Raw genomic sequence first — 13,054 nt, forward strand, 5'->3', positions numbered from 1 at the left:
TTACATTTAGACGCTGTCCTAACAGCTATCAAAAACTAGGAGAGTTGTCTCCCACAATTCTAGAGCACTCTACGCACAGCAGCTACAATTGAGGTTATGTGCGCCGCAAATGTGACCTAAAATCAGGTTGTGACAGAAGATGCCGTATTGGAAGGCTCACAGAATTTCGACCTCTCTAAAGGTCGCTCATTCACGGATCGTGCGTTTTATCTCGACGCAAGATTCACCAATCATGCATTTTATCTTGACGCGAAACTCGAGTCGCTCATTCACCAATATCAATCCAATATTCAATATCATTCCGTTTTTAGAAAACGCCTCACTAGCTGCCACGCTCACACATTCCAATTTTTGGAGCCGTCACCACATCCTTTCTTCGACACGGTTTCCTTACCCACTGCTGGCACAGGCTCGTCGCTCGGAACGTTGCCTGTAAACCTATTTACCAGCGGTATACAAAACGGACCGCAATAGCACTAAAAGAATAACTTGCGCTTAGCAGCGGCACAGGTTGGAACACATGCCTGCAACATCCCTGAATAGAAAACGGGGACGTATTGACGAACTTAAAAATATGCGGTTTTCGTTTTAGAGGGGCTTCGCGAAAAAATCTGTACAATTTAAATATGCTTGTTAATCTATCCGTCTTCTGAAAAGTTGATTTGAATTTGTGACTAGTGTAAAAATACCAAATATACCGTTAATTTCTCAATCACCTTACTTTGAAAGCTTCCACGCTTCACCGTGATCGCGTGGACCATGCAGTGAAGTATTCTCAAAACGCGACGGGGCCGTTTCGTAAAGAGGGCCATTGCGACGGTGTGCCCAATAAAGCGCTTTACGAAAACCGATAATAACGTCGTTCTCAATACGCTTTCATTTAAAAAGCAGACAAAATCGCGCAAGTGCACGTCAGGTACAAATGGTTTCTGTCAATTTATTCAGGCCCCTTAAATAAATAATGCTTTCTTATAAAGTGCAGATTTTTCTGGATCCTTAAAGGCTGATATAGGTATATGGAAGTTCACTGCATTCTGCCACGATATGACAGCTCCCACTAGTTTTATGCAGGGCCTTATTGAAAAAAAAATTGTATGTCCAAAACTGTGTAACATTTGTAATGTACTTTTAGTTTCGGTGTATGCCTATGCACAATATCAGTCATGTGCAAATGTTAGGCAAAAATGACAAAATTTTATTTCTATTAATTTTTATTATTTTTGCACCAGTTTGTAGAATATTTATTTTAATGCATTCTTCCCCACAAATGTACTCGATTTGTATATCAAAATGTCAGTACTCCACACCCCACTTTCTGAAACATAAATGAACACAAATATGTTACAGTATTGTTGACAAATACAGCTGTTCATATGACTACAGCAGTTGCCACCATGACAGTAATGTGGTATACTTGTGCAACCACACCATTTGCTCTCACCGTTTTTTTCCTGCAGATAAACAAAAACGACCAGGTACTTTTCTTCCAGTCATATAATTTTGGCCTGTTCTGGGTGTTGGATGTGCACAGGTTACGAGTGGTATTGGAACCATATACAGATATGCAAGATCAGTAGCCCTTGAGGTGATTTAATGCAAGCATGTGACCAGCACCAGCACGACATTGAGCAAAATCATTTGCATATACTATTCTCGCAGCATACAATTGAGGAAATGATGGCCCACATTGGCAAGAAATATTATCATACAAGCAAAACAACATATACTTGAGAAAAGTACAAAATGACAGTTGTAGATGCCTTACACACACCAGACATGCTGATATTTGTTCTGCTGGTCACGCTACATAGTGAGCAGCAGAGAATAAATAACAAACAACAGTTTGTAATGGTTACAAATATTGGTCTCAAAGGGTGGAATTAATACTTTTGAAGCACTTGCAAGAGTATAATGCAGAAAAGCTTAGTTGACATAAAAACTTGACACAACAAAACATGTACATGATTTGAATCATGGTGGGTGAGGAGTGCTACAAAAGGCTATAAACATTCTAATACAAGGTTAACCAAAATGTTGTTGAATATTGTACCTGCAAATAATAAGACAGTTTTCTGTGGCCCTATATATACTCTTCAGTTGTCGGAACTGTAATTGCAATGTAAGCACTGCCAATAATACAGGTGTGATCACTGAAAGTTGATGGCAAAATTACTCGTTACACTTTGAGCAGGTAGTTCGCATTTTATTTTTATGCCCCATGGCTCGTCCGAGCATTGCTGCCATGGATGCCATCCGAGACAATTTATACAAAATCTGGGGCTGTGAACACCTACCACAATATGGTAGCCCGCGCTTCTACTTTTGCATACATTCACCAAGTCTCCCAGAGTTTACCATTGCACTCTGATGCCATGCAAGTATTTGACAAAATGGCAATCTCTGAGTGATGGAAAAACATATTGCATGTTTAACAATTTACTGCACAGACTGTAACAAAATATATATTGTAGGTATTAAAATAACAAATTCCCAGCTTAAAAACATATGTGTAATCTGTTAAGTACCATACTTTACCACGCTGAACCTACTCTTGGTGTAACCGATGTTAAGGTTACGCTTGGTTTCATTTATTGGGCTTAACATCCCACAGTGACTCAAGCTATGAGAGATGCAGTAGTGGAGAGGTAGGAAAATTTCGACCACCTCGGATCTTTTAACAATCACTGACATTGCACAGCAGACGGGCGCCTATGTTTTTGTCTCCATCGAAATGTGGCCACCATAGCCAGGATTCAATCCTTCATCTTCGGGTGCAGTAGTTGAGCACCATAACCACTGTAACTCCACTGCAGGTAGACATTAAGCTTAGTGCTCAAATATAATCTCCTGTTTACATGTCTCGAATTGGACGTTACAACCAAAATGAAGTAAAAAGATGTTTATGCTTCATATGTTATGCTCTATATGTACTGCAATGTTAAACAGCTCAACAGCAAATACTTCAATGCACACTCTTGCGTAGGCTTCAGGATGTCAATACAAGACTGACGAAGCACATAGTGAAATAAGCACATTTGCATAGTTATCCGGTCATGAGAAGTCACCCAGTGAAAACATTAAACTCAGTGACTAGCACAGGCATAATTCATTTCACATAACTGTACTTAAACCAGGAGAAATCTTGCTGCACCATGCCTTTGCGCAGCATAAATCTATAACCCCAGTGAGGATAAGCATGTACAGACACTTCATCTTGCACTTCCATTTGCTTGCCTATGCTGCACGCATACTCCTGGGACACGTTGTGGAGTTAGCACCTCGTCATGATGCTGGTCCACACATGGTCCAGTGACATGTGCTGCTGATCGTGGAGGGAATGGAAGCAGCGTTTCAGCTGCCCTATTGTCCTACAAAAAAAAAAAAACAAAAAAAACATCGTGAGTGGGCTATGCAATGCCACTATAAAGTTGGTGACGCGCGTAACGCAAGTAGCTGCAGTAAAAGTGAATGCATATGCAGAATAATAAAAATTTTCTCTCCATCATGATGCATTTCAAATAACGCCACATCTGCTCTGAGTAACCTGTGGTTTATGGAACTGACAGCTTCTTAATATGCTGTACATGGAATGTATGTTTTGAGCATTCGTTTTTCCAGGCTATCACACAACCTGTAAACGTGTCCGGTGAAATGTAATGCAGTAAATACCTTTGCATCATTAATGAATGGAAATATTTCGATACCTTCATTTAAGGAAATATATATCGTGCTCAAATGACAAAATAATGCTATGATTTTTGAACAAATCTAATTGCTAAGTAAATATTGATATGTGTCATTCAACAAATATAACTTGACTGACATCCAACCATAATTTGTTTGTTTGCTGAAAAGCTTCCCCCCCCCCCACAGGCTTGGCCAAAGTTATTTGACTGCAGTGTTATTTAACTAGTAAACAAATGCGACATCAAAGTTAATTTCTTTCAGCATACATTGTTCGCTCAACAACACTTGCAACTGTACCAAGCTGTTCGAACAACACGGACATCCACAACCGGTCAGTGTCCGGGATACCATGCAATCCAATATTTAGAATGTGCTGCGCACCTACCTTTCAATCACTGCTCTGGTGGTGCCGTGAGCTGCACGGTATTGCTTTTTGCCACACATGTCCGCATTCTGGAGCCAAAGTCTGCATGGATAGCCACTGCAGCAGGATGCCGGTGTAAGTGCCCGGTTTGAAGAGCTGAGCGAGGGCGCTGTGTGTGAGCACTCGTGCTTCATATGTGCCACCGGGCCACTTCGCGACCACATCGAGGATCTGGCACTTGCTGTGCACCGCAAGCTGCACGAAGATGGAGTGGTAGAAATGCCTATTTATATGTACGCTCCCTCGTACAGCTCATGGGCCTGGATCTTGACATGAGTGGCATCGATGGCGCCCACGATGCCAGGGAAACATCCAGCAGCACAGAAGTCGCTCATGCAGCCCGGCAGCTCATCCTGGGATGGCCAGCTGTAAAGCAGGAAACCTGTATCATTTCTGGTGCGCATATTCATCAGTTACAGTTGCAGGTAATCATGTGGTGGCACAAAACCGAGATTGAATTCCACGCTGATGCTATTGCGTAGCAAGACTTGTCGTCCCTTACTCCATCGGTGACGTGCCGATGAGGCTCTGAAGAGGATGCAGTGCAGAGCACATGCCCTAAGTGTCCAAGGCCAGCTGTCGGGATGGATCTTCACCACATTTTATGGACATGCCCAGGAATGCAGCCGTCAAGAATAAGACGACTACAAGAAGTTGGATCGGCTGTCCGCTACACAGGAGGAACATTTACACTTGTGGCTAATGGACAAATTAAGAGCCGGAGCTTGCTCCGATTCCTTGAATAAAATAGACTGCATGATTCCCTTTAAGTTAAAAGACAGCCTCATTCTATGCCACATGGCAAGCCTTGAAAAAAAAAAAGCAGAAAAAAAAACTTGTCGTAGACCCTGTATGATGCAAACCCCGTCAAGGTGCGCAATCGGTACCGTTGTGCTCGATCAAGGCAATAAACGCTTATGACCGTAATAGGTGAAAAAAATAAACGTTCCTGAAAATATTGCTTCGCTGTTGCTAACGTCCGCTATGGGCCCTGTATATCACAACAACCGCTAAATAAAGGTATACGATTTAAGCACTTTCTTCTATTTCTTCCTGCCTTGACTCTACTGGTCAAGAAACATCACAATAGGCAAAATGGGTGAAATGACAACGGCGGCTCTTACCGTGTCCAGGCTGCGGCGTTCCGTTTCAGTGCGACAACGACTCTTCTTACTGCTCGGCTTGCCGTCGACTCGTCCACGCCGACCGGTTCACTAGCCTTTATGAGAAAGCCACCGGTAGCAAAAACTTCAACGCCAGAAGCACCAGGCAGTATGAAGTTACCGCATGACTGCGATGAGTCGGGCTCGGTTAACGGATGCTGACCCTGCCGAAGCGAGATCGCAGCTGCAGCTCAAACTCGCAGGGATATTTCCTGTCCCTGAAAGCACGTTCACGACACAAGTGGAGATCTGCAACGAGCAGCACGCGATACTGACGCTCCGCAGGCATTCGACGAACGAGAAAACGTGAGCGAACGCACACCACGCCGATCAACACACAACGAGTGACCATCTATTTAGTTTTACGGCCTCCCAAAACATGACGACGGGATTTAGTGCAGTTTCAGTTATTTTGTTAAGCTGCCGAGAAGCGGCGCGCACATCCTTATTTGACAAAACAACGCAAGGAAGGCAAGGGTTTAAAACAAAAACAAAAACGCGTATATGAGCGTCAAGCCAAGCGCTACTTCTAAGGCATTGCCACCTCTCGGTGAAATATTGCGGCAAACGTCGTGACTGTCCAGCTCGTTCATAGGCTTTGTGCAGGCATCAAGTCTATCTCGGTTGGCTCTCTATGTCCCTATGGCCAGCGTTCTTAGCTTAGATTTCCCTACGGCTTAAGTCGCTTGCACAAAACTTTCAGTGCGCGTTTAAGACTGCGGTTAAGACGGAGCTTAAAGACAGCGTTCAGGCAGTCTTAACTGCGAACTTTATTAAGATTCAAAATGGCTGCAGTGCGGCTGCTACGGCTGGATACACATGATAGACCCCTTCGAGCGTGGAAAACGTGCAACTAAGTTTTTTTGTACCCCTTCGTGTTGATGCGGAGGTGACACGCGTCCTCTCGGAGTTGTTTAGTGACTGGGAATTTGTGTCGACGTTCTTCCGTTGCTCTTTGGACTGCCATGCGAGTCGCGCTGGCTTCGTCGGCTTGAGGTGAGCTTGAACATTTTCGCCATTCTTTTGCGCGGGTGCTTTGCTATGATACGTCTCTCGTGTATTAAACGGTGAATGCAGTAAAAAAAAATAATAATAGTACGCGAAACGTAGTGATGCTGTTCATCACCGTTTTGTTTGTGCTATGATACCGGGCGATGCAGAATAATTGATGGTGCGTTTCCGAACCCATTTCTTGGTTGCCGTATTTGTCGTCGTAGTTGTTGCGACGCACATATTTTTTTTTTTCGTTTTCCCTGTTGTGTGTACTGGCACCGTATATCCCACGGGGGCCTTTAGTGGTGTGACTATACGGCTAAACGCGGCACGAGCTGCCGGTTTCAAACCTCGCATGAGTCTCGCTTGCTAATCGCCTCTTTCTTTCCGCTCAGTGTGTAAAATGGGGCGTGCAGCTCAAATATGCGTTCGTACCGCTACATGTAGGTTCCAAATCAAGAGCAATTGAAACATGTGTCACAAGTGAAACACGTACGTCTTCTTTCCAGCCGTCATTCTCCGGAGGATGGGCCTGGCGTGAATACATCAAAGCTTTCGGAGGCTTTCAACGTGTCGTGGGCGCCATCCATTGCACTCTCTTCAAGATCCTAGTGCTGGGCTGCATCTGAGAGCGTGCACAAACCAACTGATCATCTTCGCATTAGTGCTTCAGTGATTTTGCGCTGTTCAAACAGCACTTGTTCTGCCATCTCAGGTAGCAGCTCGCAAGTAGCTCGTTGATGGTTGGATGTTTATACGTCGCCGCTGCTTTTGGTGTCAACGCTGCGTGCTTATTGTGTGGAGCCCTTCACAGCATCACCAGAAGTGAGACCAGCTGCAGATCGTTTTGATTGCTCATGTGTGCTTGGTGTCAGCACTATGTGTTCAGTGTGTGCAACTTGGATGTTCACAGTGCCGCTAGAGAAGTGAGACCCGTTGCACCTGTGCTGTTGGTGTCAGCCTTGTCAGCTTTGTGTGGTGCCGAAACAATCAGTGTCAACACATGTGAAGCTGCAGCTGCCAATGGACTTCTAACATATCTAGCAAACCTTAAAAGTTGCTGTATCAGGCTCCAGCATATTTTAGCACTCACTTTTGTGGAGGCAATTGGTGGAGTCCTGACCGGCCTGCTTTTAAAGTGTGATTCACAAGAATGCAGATGTTTGCAAAGTGTTTATGCAATTAAAAAGGCAATTGCATTAATTTATAGCAAAGTATCAATACACTGTTTAAAATGTATTACTCCATATGCAACTTTTGGAACGCTTTCATTATCCCACAGAGTTCACATACTCAGACTCCTGTATCCAATGTGAGCAATGTGTTTTGAATACTGATACTACCTGTTGCTGCAGGCAGGTACGTTATGTGTTTGCCAAGAATGTGAGAGATGTTTCCAACTCCCTTGTATATTCTGTCCCATGTCTCGAAGACCTTTTTCTCAGGCTGCATTACCACGATAAAAATGTGCTGTAGCAAAATCCAGCTCTGAACCAAGGCTTGTCCTTTATGCATTATTTATTTATGTATTATGTTACTGTGAAAGCTACTGTGGCAATCAGCAAAAGACGCTAAAGACGCAGGCACAAAAGTTAAACTTATCCGTGACAAACTGAGAGTAAATGGTCTAGCCTATACCTGGAACATGGAAACTAACAGTCGTGTTAAGCTGAGCAGCACTTGCGGCAGCTCATGCGATAAAGATCATTGACAAATATTCAATAAGGAACTCAATCTGCTAAATGTTAATGCCCGCAGTATTGTTAATAAGCCTGAACTATTCGAATTTTTGTCAGTGTTGCACGAACCGCACTTAATTGCTGGCACAGAGACTTAGTTGCACTACGACGTGCAGAACGCTGAAAACCGTCTCATCTTTATTTGCCGTTGGCTCAGGCTTTTTCAGATAGTAGCATCACAATATTTTACATGACAAACTACAATCCTTCAACATTCAACCCTTTAAGGCTCATGATCTTTCTAAATTGCTTAGTTTTTCTTTAGGTTATTGAGCAGGCTGAGTGCATGGAAACAATGTGCACAACAGGCTATTTTGCTAAGATTCTGCATCATGATATATTAATTGTATACATTTCCTTGTGGTTGTGCTATGCCGCACTTCACTTCCAAATGGTCATCATTGAAATATTCATGTGAATCACAAAAGGCCAAGAATTGAGTGTAATGATTGCAATATGCGAAGTTTGAAAGCATTTTGTTTCAACACATTCCTGCTTACAAAAATTTAAATATTTCAGCAGAGAAATAGCTCGATTATGGTACAGCAGAACAAAATTGCATACTGTTCTTCACGTCAGCTCTATAAGTGCAGTATCGTCACTTGTCTAGCATCTTAATCTTTGCTTTTGCTGTTAAGTGAAAGCCTCCTACAAAGCCTCCAGGCATGAGGTTTTCAGTGGTTTTCAGCCTCCAGGCAGAGGTTTTCAATACCTTTAATGATTACAGCAGACAAAGTAGGTCACGGTCACAACACCCAGCACCAGTAAATGGTTGTTCACATATTTATGCACTCTCCTTCGTACCTGATTTCATAAGGGACGTTAAATACCGTTAATATAAGTATGTTCTTTGTCCTCGCTAATATCCGAACACTGTGATTCTTTAACTGCATGTGCACCAGCAGCTCATATTGACAATCGTTAACCTATTATTTGAAAGTAGACGGGATGCTACAATTTTAATGGGGTGTTTGGCTGGGTTTAAATGAAACTTCAGGAGGAAAAAAAAGGGGGGGGGGGGGGACATGCCCACCAATATGGTATACAGAGAAATACCGTAAAGCAGTCTTTTAGGCCCCCTTCTTTTTATTCTCTACAGTAATGATCTTGTTTCCATAGATTCATCTGCAAAACACATTTACGCTGATGATACAAGTCTGTTTTTCTCTGTCACTCGGGCATAGAGCTATCCAGTCGGGCTAACATAACCTTGGAAAAAAAACTGAACACTGAGCGTGTCAAAACAGTCTAAAACTCACTGACAATAAAACAAAAGCAGTTCTCTTCCATCCCACAAATAAAGCAATCGAGCTCTATCAATACACTCAGTGGCACTAAAACAGAAATTGCTCTCTGTGAAAACGTTAGGCGTGTACTTCTCAGGGCACATGACATGGGAAGTTCACATAGAATATTTAGTCAACAAACTACCACACACAATAGGTTCTCTACGCAGACATTTCCCAGTATTTCCAGTTACCATTAACATTATGCTTTATAATTCACTCTTTTCGTCAGTTCTGAACTAATCCTTGCTAGTATGGGCAACAACAACAGCAGAAAAACGTACAATAAGAACTATTGCTAAAGCTTCTTACCTCGAACATACAGGACCAATATTTAAGCAGCTAAAAATGGGTAAAGTAACATCTTTGTTATACCTACAGGCTTTTGTGATTATATAAACAAGACATCAATAAAAAGGACAACACACTAACACTCATAGCAGCGCTTCAAGACAACACACACATACGACACCCGTAACCCGGAGCATTGGCACGTTACAGCATGCCGGACGAACTATGTCAAGCAGATGCTTCGCTTCAGGCTTTCTACCATATTAAATCAATAATTCCCTTATAGTGGTCAAGATTTCTCTCTTCCTCCGATTAAATTAATCCGTAAAATGTTCTATGAATACATATTTTTAAATTAAGTGTTCTATTGTGCAGCATGTCTCTGTATTATTTTCATGTATTTTTCCTAATTTACCTTGTGCTTTTTTGTAATCTAATTATTTCTCCATTCATTATTTATTCATTGTGTAAGCGTGACTTCTCTGCTGTTAAATGCCATCACATACAGGGGCAGCCGGGGCGTCAAGCTGCTCTTCGAAGCAGCTTTTTAGTGGCTGCTCCTTTCCTTGTATTAAAGGAAAAATAAAGCATATTATAATATTATTATTATTAAATTGCTGTTTTGTATTTCACAATGTGATGCATAGTGCACTGAATTTTTCAAGAGGTACCTGTGTAAAATTTAGAATATTACAATGCAATTTTTATTAAATACATTAAATATTAAATAAAATTACATAAACATGCAACATTCCTATTCAGTGGTCCTTGTTTGGAAATGCTGACAGTTATTATTAAGACTGTTGGGAGGGGGGTCACTGATTTCAGTCTACTGCATGTTTCCTTTTTTCAGCCGTTCTATGAACACCTTTGCCGATGTCATTGTGCAAGTGCATGCAAAATGTTTTCAGCCAGCAGCAAGAGACTCATGCTAGTTGGTCACTCTCTAATAAGGCCAGTGCCCAGCAAGCATTTGCATGCCTGTTGCTTATGAGTTTTTTGTTGTTGTTTTTTTCAAGAATAATTTTTCTCAGTAATTTCCTCTTGCAAAATAAACTGTTTCCTTCGTTAGTTGCCTTGTTTTCAGCCTCAATAATTTCTCATTACCAAGCCTTTGTGTTGTTCCTAGGCCCTAAATTACATTATTCACATCACAGCTTGCAGCTCGGCGGCCTATGGGTACTAATGTTGTCTCAGCACAACGCAGTGGCCCAGTTTATGGAACTTGACTGCTAGATTTGGAGAACCCTACTTCGATTCTGCCTTGGTGTCTGCGTTTTGATGGTGACTAAACACAAAGCTGGCCCTGCACTGGGCAATCTCAGTGTATGTTAAAAAAAGGCACAGTAAGCTTGTGCACATCCCGACTATGACATTGCTTAAAACTTGACATGCTAAATCCTGTAAACAAAAAAAAATCATGTTCTCAAAACGTATGGGCAGAGGATGTACAGACAGCACTAAATGGGTGCTTGAATGAAGACATAGTCGATTTGTTAATTTTCAGTAGGTGAGCGGCGGACCGGTCACCGGGAAGTGTCTGTCATATGAGAACAGGTGAAAGGAAAAATGATAGTGGTATTATTAGAGGTTATGACTTGTGATGACCCACATGTGTACCGACGACCTGTAATTGCAATTGATTAGAAATGAATAAAATTACTTGTAATGACCAAATGTCTAGCAATGACTTGTTACGACTACAATTGATGCATGAGTTCTTGGTATTCCAGCCAAGCGGCAACAAGTCCTGTCATTGACACCGCTTAGTAAGAGTCGCTTAAGCACTTGATGTTTTATGTGCATGCGCTGTTATGTGTATGCACGTGTATGCCCTATTCACAAATGTGGAGCACCACCAAATCGTCAGACAGCTGTTCCGATTTTTGAAGACATGTGCCACGCAAAAAGTCCTGTCTGTCAAGCTTACTATATTTAATCAACATCAAGCAACACAGGTAATGAATATACCCCTTGTTAGCTATCAAACTAGACTGTTTTCTGCAGTGCAACACACCATACCGCAATCCCTATTATGTCAAAAGGTAAAAATACGGCCAGCAAAAACAAAGATAATAGCAAGGTTGAGTCTTTCCCAATCTTCATACAAAGAACATATCTGTACTAAAGCGGGGGGAAAAATGGTAGCACATCTGTGGAGCACATTGCAAAAATAAAGGAATAAAATAAAATGCTGCGATAGCAGCAACTAGTGAAAACGTGGTCTGTGCGTGTCTCTTCCCGATTTTTCCTCACATCCAACTTCATAAAACCTTTCTTGCCATTTGTGCGTTAATTGCAGCGCGAATGTTACTGCAATTCACGCCAATCGCAGCCCAAATGCTTTGTGAACACAAACACGACCCAAGGACGAAAGTTTGTGCTGATCACCGGTCGTTTACAGTACGGAGACAGTAAAATGGAGGCATGTAGAGAGCACAGCATTGCATTAAAGCCACCGACGACCACAGACGTGACACAGGCGTGATCACGCGCACAACTCATCACCTTGCCACGAGACGTATGCACACGGTGCACAGCACGCACACATAAGCGCGCACACACACATACGTCGAATAAAATTACACATCACAGCATGCGCGTTGGACGCGGAAGCTCTTCGGCCATCACCGGAGACGCACTTAGTCACAAGGACGATTTTATCGCACATTCTATTTTTTTCTTTCTTTTCACTGAACGCTCACTGGTTAACGATGTGCTTGGCTGCCTTACTGCGCCGCGAAAGGGGCCCAAATGCTTCGTACGCTTGCAGCCGGATGCAGAAACGCAGAACCAGTGATTTCAACAGTTGCAGAGAAATAGACTGCTGGAGAACGAATGCTGACAGAGGAAAAAACGAACTAGTGAGCGCACAGGCCAAACAGCAAAACACCCGACTGCAATCTTCGTTGCTCACTTCGGCTCGGCCCGTGTTCACCAGAGTAGCTTCCACGAACACCCTCAGCAACCACGTTAGTCATTTTACCTCATGACACAATCTTAAGTCGCAAAAAAGCAACGGCACGGATCTAGCACAACGCAAGAATGGCAATGTTTACATCTCAAAGCTGGGACGGGGCCAGCATGTCCCTGCTTTCCCCTGTTTCGCTACTTAGGTACCTGCCGTCCTTGTGTCTTAGCTAAGATGGCACTAGAGTCGTAATCTTGCAAGCGACTTATTCAAGTCAAGACTGAAGCCCAGTCTTGGCTCCAGTCTTAAGCAGCCATGCTAACGGCCTATCCTTAAGACTGCAGTTAAGTCTGGACTTAGCTAAGACAGTCTTAAGATCGTTTGTGCAAGCGGGCCCAGGTCTAGCCGTGGGAAGGTGGTCACGTATTCGTCGACGTGCCGGGGCCTACGTGAAATAACCGGTGCGTCGGCAACTGAAGAGCACCCTATCCGCCACACAGGGAGAGTGGGGGGGACCCTCCCCTCCTTTTTCTGCATGGCGGCGACGGTGTTCTATACAG

The 13,054-nt window shown here is 43.0% G+C and overlaps 1 long non-coding RNA gene across 1 annotated transcript; it reads right to left on the bottom strand.

The window, feature by feature from the left end:
* Positions 1 to 2,549: 2,549 nt before the first annotated feature.
* Positions 2,550 to 5,658, bottom strand: LOC146188658 (uncharacterized). The gene is made up of 3 exons (XR_014707573.1): positions 5,236 to 5,658; positions 4,073 to 4,477; positions 2,550 to 3,368 (listed from the first exon to the last, which is right to left on the bottom strand). It is a non-coding gene; the product is annotated as an uncharacterized LOC146188658 (long non-coding RNA).
* Positions 5,659 to 13,054: the final 7,396 nt, after the last annotated feature.

The sequence above is a fragment of the Amblyomma maculatum genome, chromosome 5 (genome assembly GCF_055883805.1).
Source record: "Amblyomma maculatum isolate TAMU_Amacu chromosome 5, ASM5588380v1, whole genome shotgun sequence".
NCBI classification, from domain to species: Eukaryota; Metazoa; Arthropoda; class Arachnida; order Ixodida; family Ixodidae; genus Amblyomma; species Amblyomma maculatum.